Source organism: Brienomyrus brachyistius, chromosome 17, assembly GCF_023856365.1.
Source record: "Brienomyrus brachyistius isolate T26 chromosome 17, BBRACH_0.4, whole genome shotgun sequence".
Classification (NCBI taxonomy): Eukaryota; Metazoa; Chordata; class Actinopteri; order Osteoglossiformes; family Mormyridae; genus Brienomyrus; species Brienomyrus brachyistius.
This window is the reverse complement of record NC_064549.1, coordinates 978831-986605: the sequence shown is the minus strand read 5'-3', so window position 1 is coordinate 986605 and position 7775 is coordinate 978831. Positions and strand designations below refer to the sequence as shown.

General features: G+C 45.2%; 1 long non-coding RNA gene across 2 annotated transcripts; it reads left to right on the top strand.

The window, feature by feature from the left end:
* Positions 1–905: 905 nt before the first annotated feature.
* Positions 906–7494, top strand: LOC125711540 (uncharacterized). Of its 2 annotated transcripts, XR_007383033.1 has the most exons (4): positions 906–4121; positions 5158–5276; positions 5670–6284; positions 6699–7494. It is a non-coding gene; the product is annotated as an uncharacterized LOC125711540 (long non-coding RNA). The 2 variants fall into 2 exon arrangements; XR_007383032.1 differs by having other exon boundaries at positions 906–5276; positions 6699–7492.
* The last annotated feature ends 281 nt before the right edge of the window (positions 7495–7775 follow it).

The window sequence follows — 7775 nt, the reverse complement described above, 5'->3', positions numbered from 1 at the left end:
GAGGAGATTATGCAACATATGCCTGACTTGTATGAACCAGGAAACCAACCAAAGAATTTTTGTGAGCTGGGGGCTCAGCTGTTTATTATAAATGACGGCATCAGCTTATTACCCTGTCATAAATGACACATTATGGAAAATCCTAGTTTGTTGTTTCCGGTCTCAGCGTGGCCTGGAGCAAACGGGTGGATGCACATGTATCCATGCAGACAACCAGCTGTAAAGGGAAGAAGTCTCACGTTTCACATCTGAGTGGGTTTTGAAGAGCAGTGTTACAATAACAGACGCACACTGGGTGAAACCCGCTGTGTCATGGAGGTTCATCGAAGTGGTTTCTACTGAAATGAGAAAACTTCCCATTAAACGAGAACATCAGGTTTCAACGTCTAGGCTGCTGAACAACCGAAAATTACTCACTTACCTGTTCATCTGAATCAGAGTGTTGGAAACGTGCATTTTAAAAGCATCCATTAGATTTAGATGCAAGACAGAAGACGGACGCCTCGTCCAGGTAGTCAATACTTCTGCAATATCAGGGTTGTATTTGTAAGATATTAGGGTGAATATAATACCCTAGTTTACATCATAGGAAACTGACAACAGAGGACTGGAGGTAGACAGTGATCGTTCCAGGAGGGAGAAAACTTCACACCCTGCCTGGCCTTGGATAATCCACTCCCAGCCATTCAAAGACCTTGTGCTTTCATTTAACCGTGATGTAATGAATGGCCAGTGGCCCCCCCTTGCTGACCGGCTCGCGAGTGTCACGCTCACACCATTCCGAAAGCCTGCTTTGCAGATTGAATAGTGGATAGGCCGCTCTGGAAAGCAACCCTGGCTCTTTGATTGGAAAAGGAATGTCACACGTTTGGGGGGGGGGGGGGGGGGGGGGGACTGGAAGGGCCCTCACGTAGCATGTCCCTTGAACCTGGGGGCTTCACTACAAGGGTGCAAATGTCACACAATAAGCCCTTTTCAACACTCAGTTAGCTACATCTTCTCAGAAGGAGATCATGTGAGTAGTAGGAGTAGAAACTTTACTTAATACCCCTCCCACCCCTGTGTTGCCAAGAGAGGCTGCTGGCCTCACCATGACACGCAGGGCCTTTTTAGGGTGACCTTACTGAAACACCCGCATAAACTTTCACCATGTGGCAGGACAGCGGCTTCATGCTGCGGTCTTTGACTCGTTTCCACTGCAAAACAGTTGCCCACTGTAAGCTGGTTGGAGATTTCAATCAGTAGGTGTGGAAATGGGGTGTAATTGTGATGCGTGAAAAGATCTAAGCTCAGCAGACCAAACTTCCTTTGTTTGTGGGTGTCGTTTTTAGGAAACACTGAAAATCACTTTTTTGAGACCCACATTTTAGTTTCGTAAAGACTCCAAGAAAGTCTTTCGTCCGCTGTAAGATTTAGACCCTTGGATTTGCATGTGCAATTCAGGAACGCAAATCCAGTAATTCTGTGCTTTTGGGCACAGAACCAAAAACCCACACAGTTAAAAATGTCTTTGGATCTTTTTACTGTCTGATTATAATCTCGTCGAGCTAATCTCTCCCGCGCTTTTCACCTAAATAATATGAGATCCAGGCGTCCTGCAGTTTTTCTTCTTATTGGACGCTGCAAGATATTTTCTTGGTGCTCTGAGGGTAAACATTTGCTCCTGAAAAATTAACAAAAAATAATGGGGAATATGTATCATCGCTGACACTTTCAAATTGAACTGGGGCCTTGAATCATATCTGAGTTAACTGAAGAAGCCATTCCTCAGTGCTGATAATGGAGGGTAGAGCCCAGGGACTCTGTAATTACCATGTCTGTGAGGTAACAGCACATTCATTATGGCACAGAGAGCTTCTTCAGGCTCAGTCCTTGGGGACAGAGGTGAGAAGCTTCCCAAAGACATGCTGGGAAATACTGCAGCATCTAGTCTATGTTATACGGTAATTTGCAGTAGGGTCTCAGTTATGAATCTGCCTGTTCTCGATTAAAATAACACACAAAGTCGCACAAATAGCTGAGCTACATTTCACTCGTGAAATAAAAAAACACAAAAATATGTACATTACCCCACAAACCTGTACAGGATAACCAGTAGGAAGATGGATGAGCAAGTTTATTAATGAAAGGTGAACGCAGAGCTCTTACATTCTTTATGTGATATACGCTGATATCCTGAAGTTGTTCCAGGAGGTTTGGCGATATTATGTTGTTTTGCGGGTGTCGATGATTCACTTTTTAAGAACATTTGACATTCCAATAAATGAGCACATCTGTTTTAAACATCCAGGCTTCTGAACAATATAACATCTTTGTCCTGTAGATGGAAAGGATTTATTTTACCTACTTATCCCCATCAGGGTGGAGGGAACACGCGTAGCACTTAGCGGTCATGGGTCATGTTTTACAGTCACTCCTTATGTTTGGAGGCGAGAAAGGAGAAGGACAGTGTATCCGCGGGGTCAAACGGGGGGCATGTTTCCCAGTGACGTGCTAACGACACACGCTGCCGTTTCGGTGCTGCTCTCAGACTGGTTGTCGTTAGCAGGTGGGACTGAGAGTAAACATCTGGTGTTGTGAGTGAGAGTTAACATCTGGTCTAGCTTCTGATTTTTTTCTAGACCCTGTGGTAGAAGGAAAGGATGGAGGTCTTCTGCTGGGACCTCATAGCAGTTGTAACTGCTTTTCTTTTTCGGTTTAACTGCTGCCAAGTCTGGGGGGAAATTATCCCAATGAAAACTTGGGTTTCTCTTTATGATAATTTATTGGTAGTTGGACACCATGCTGGACCCAGTACTGGACACTACTATGGACTGCTTTGGGCTGAGGGGTTAACACTGTTAATTTCCTCTTGAATCCAGTTTCTCAGAAAACTGTACTGATTGTACCATGAGCTCCACCGCCGACCCCCACACCAGTTTCAAGGAAGCCTGTAGAAGAGTGTTTCACGCCAGAAACATCTCGCTTTCTGTCATCACTCCTTCTCTCCCTCCCACACAGACAGACACACTCTAAGTCTATATCCAACGATGGAGAATCTCACATTCACATCATTACACCAGTGCTTTCAAAAAGAAACATCACTATATTTAAACTTCAAAAAATATAAAGTGATGTGAGCTCAGATTAAACTGTATGAATTCTAAGGACATCTTTTAGCAATATCATCTCTCGCTGTTAAGGGAAATTTACTCATAGATCACGGTGACAATTATTGGATTATGGGGCCCTCTTGTGGTAGTTTTCCATTATGACATTCTATTATACCCGTTTCATGACATGCGGGGTCAAAATGTCCCCATTATACTATTTAGTGACTTATGACAGTTCTTTGTGTGATTTTACTATAACATAGCATTATATGGTGGTGGAATTGTGGCCGCACTTCTCTGGAGTTGGGAGTTTGAATCCCACCTCTGCTGTTTGTGTGTGTGTGTGTGTGTGTGGGGGGGGTACTTTGCATGGCCCTCCTTCATCATACAGGTGTCCTCCTGCAGTCTAAGGGCAGGTGGTTAGGCTAATCGATATCTCTAAATGGCCCTTAGTGTGCCGGGCCTGCAAGGCAGCAGCATCCCATCCAGGGTGAACCCCAGTATGACATACACTAAATACCCCTGCAACAATCATAATTTAACGCTCACTCCTTACATAACGCTCACTCCTTACATAACGCTCACTCCTTACATACGCATACGTCACTTTTTCTGATCGATGTCCCACATCTCTGGCTCCTCTTTTTTTCTTGTCTTTTTCAATACAACTTTCTGTTCCTTATTTACACATTTACCATGATTATTTATTAAATAGTTCTCTTAAATTTTTTGTCCTTCGACTGATACTACTATTCTTTTGTTATGGTGAAACTGATCACTTTTCATTTCACTGCATACCTGGCATGTGACAAATAAAAATCATTAGTGTTATAATGCATCGTACCAGAAGGGGGCAGCATGCTAGAATAAAACAACAAAATGCATTATTTTCACCGTAAACACAAACATATCTTCTAGGGTGTTTACGCATCTCCCTACGGCCGGCAGGGTACAAGCTGCTCAAGGACAGGGGGTTTTTTTAATCCAGAGAGTGTCCCAGAATGACTCCCGTGATGCTCCCATTTCCAGGTACTGAATGTGCACTTTACTTATGGAATGGGCGTGTGCCTCTGTGGGTTAGGATGCTATGCCAGTGATCAGAAGGTCATTGGTTCAAATCCCATGGTTGACGGAATGCTTTCACTGTTGGGCCCTTGAACAAGGCCTTTATCGCCTGCTTGCTCCAGGGACTGACTGACCCTGCTTTGTCAGTTGTACGTGGATAAAAGCATCTACTAAATAAACATACCGGGTGGCTCTGTACTATTCAAACCCGAGCTGGTTTCATTCTCGGTCTGGCTGGGAAGCCATCACTCCTCCTCCCAAGCAGATCCAGAATGAGCATCCCTTAAACGGCAGATTCAGTCGCTGCACGGTAAACACGCTGGCGGCTGATGTAAGTGCGCCACGCTGACAAGGCAGCTTGCGGCCTGCCGGCCCTGCGACTCCGCACAAAGCGGCAGTGTTGAGTGGCCCCGGTGCTTCTGAAGGACTCGGGTCAGAGAAGAAGCCGCCAGCACACACAGCCGCGGCATTGTCCCCGCGCTCGCGGGCACGGCCGGCCGGATACCGCTCAATGCTGCCGGCCTCTCACACCCCACAATCCTCTCTTTTCACGCGTGACATTTAACCAACATTAATAACACATCTGTGGGTGGGGGGTGAGGGCCGACAGAAAATCATCGAAAGAGGGACAGAGAGGGAATGTGGTCTTAGGTGAGGGCACTTAGGAACAGGGCTCTGCTGATGTGTAACTACAGATCACAGAGCAGAGAGGAGCTCATAACAGGGGGGTGATGTGTGGCTTAGCGGTCGTGTTGTACCTCTGAACAGAAGGTTGCTGGTTCAACTCCCAGATTTGTCTGAGTGGCTTCTGCTGTTGGGTCTTTGAGCGACGCACACACACATGGAGACAACCGGCTTGAGAGTATCCGTGTGTGAAAGGCAATCCAAATTACCCACACTCTCTGTTAACACCTAGACCTCCAGCAACATAATTAACCTTGTCATGGTGTATTATCTGAAAAAAGCCTTCTAGACCTTTCTACTACTCGTGCTCTTGCAGGTACCAAACAGAAGCAAAGAAAATAAAATGTAAAGTAAACAGCCATCAGAAAGGAGGAAGTTTCACTTTTGTTTTTCGGTTGTGACACTCGAGACGGCTGCCGGCAAAGACAATTCCAGGTAAAATCAGTGTGTAATCAAATCACAAGTTATACCAGTACTGACGCACAAGTGGGTATGTTACAAATGATGTGGTATTTATATTATGGGATATATGTTGTTCGGCCTTGGAGGGGGGAGGGGTTTCCCCTATTTTTACGGAAATCCTCCTGCCACTGTGTATCTGTGAAATGTGCTACAGCACTGCGTACATGTGTGTATGTGGGGGGGGGGGGGGGGGGGTGTTAGAAAGGGGGAGTGGCAGACTCAGTGTTACAGAAGCAGAGTTACATGGATGAGGTGGTAGACAGTATTTATGGGGGGAGGGGAGGTGGAGTCGTATGGCAAACTACATCTGCTTAAATTCTCCATCCCAGGTTATTTTTAGTATAATGAAATTCATTTTTCATACAGCTACTTCCAAGACACTAGAGCGTGTGGCAGAACATCGTTAGTTTACATGTTACCGGAAAAAAATAACAAAAAACCTAGAAAACAAAAGTGGAGGAACCAAAACTGTATAAACCCCCTGCAAACCCCACAGCTACACAGGCTGCTTGCAGAATCCCCCCACCCAGCATTGTCTTGGGGGTACAAAGGAAGGACACACATTAGGCATGAGAAATGGCTCACGTCACTCTCTGCCCTTGTGTGCTGCACCTTGCAAAGACAGGCTGCTTTTAAAAGCCTCCACTGAGCGTGACACAGGTCTAATTATAGCAGGAAATGCAGGGCAGAGGTGTTGACTTTCAATCTAAAGTCCGCAACTTGCCCCCCAGTGGGCCAGTTACCGGGGTTACCCAAAACACACATTCCAGAATGGAGTCCGACAGACTGATCTGGCCCAATGCACCTCAAGATCCATAAAACGGCAAACGCTCTGCAGACCTGTATCGATGAATGATATTACTTAGGGGAAGGTTTCAAAGCTGTTTCAGAGAGTTTACCCTTGAACACAACCTGCTGGACAGGCAGACAACCACCTGATCAGCACTAGAGAATCTGCTGGAAAGAGAAACAGGATCTGAGGTGAGTAAAATGCAAATACCTCGATTGTCATTGACACACTCTTGGAGTAAGACCAGAATACATATGTCAGACTGTCAGGCCTTCCGAGATTAAACCACTGGATTGTCTCCAAACTTTCTACAGATTTGCCTGACATCACTTTATAAAGCAGGCCTTTCTTTAATTAACTGGCTCTGGGGTGGGGGGCAGTCATTTCAGCACTAGCACTTTCTGCATCTTTGCGTCTGTTTACTCAGCTTAAAGTGCTCCGGAAAGCTCTGTGGTCCGCAGAGAGATTCTGTAAGCTGCTGATTCTATCTCCATATTGCACTACAAGCCCATGTAGAAGTTAGGACCCAGGTATACACCATCTTAGACATCAGATCTTCCCTGTCTCTATTTTTCAGCTTCAAAATCCTGTTTTTCTCTCCCCAGAAGCAATTCTGAGAAGTTGTCTTCTCTGTACTGGCTTAACCACGTCACCCAGGACAGCATACAGAGTCTGACACATCCTACACGAGACTCTCAGGCATAATGTCAAGTCCTGGCTTGATCCCGGACAAGCCAGATACAGCCGACAGCCTATCAGAAGGGAGCCTTGCATTCCTAGAGAAGAGGTTCCACCTACACCAGTACTGATCATCAGGCAGTAATCCAGAGCCCGCTTATGTAGATTAGAGTCTCTCCTTCCATAGGTACATCTACATCTCATTGCTCACTGGAGGTGCAAACCCTTCCTATAACCCAGCACCACACAAAGGCCTGGCATGAGCAAAGTGGTGAGAGGTCGGACATCTTCAGTGATTCAAGAAATCTTCAGACCAGGAGCAGAGGTGGATAGTTCAGGTCCAGAGAGTAAAAGTCCAGACCAAGATTTTGATTCAACCGACCAGTTGAGCATTAAGAGTCACAGTCACTTAGCATGTTTTTATATATAATATCATAAATGATGTAAATTATCGATGATGTAAATGTTATAATTGTTATTATTATTGTTCATCAAAATTTGTGCGTATGTATACACGTGTATAATGTATATTAATCACAATTAAAATCAAAGATCATACTGAAACCAAACAAAACATGCAACTGTGCACCAGTTTTAATAACTGAATAATAGAGTGCATGTCTGCACGTGTGTGTTTGTGTGTGTGTTAGTCACCATCAGAATCACAGTGGTAACAGGTGTATTAAACTCCTCATAGGGTCCCACACCGACGCTCCATGGATCAGGTTCCCCACCCCTATGCATTTCACCCCCCCCCCCCCCCCCCCCCCCCCCCACACAAGATGCAGAAGTTTCCTGGGCTTGAGATGTGGCCTGAGGGGCCACTGGAGAATCACTGCTACAGATATCCCAGACTGTGGTAGCCATGAACAAGTTTCCTTGCAGCTAAGAGTAACAATATTAGCACTCGCAACTTGTACAAAAGATATTTACATAGACACATAATAAATATTTCAAGTTTGAATAATGTAAGTTCAAAGCTTGCAGTGCTATCAGAAAACTAA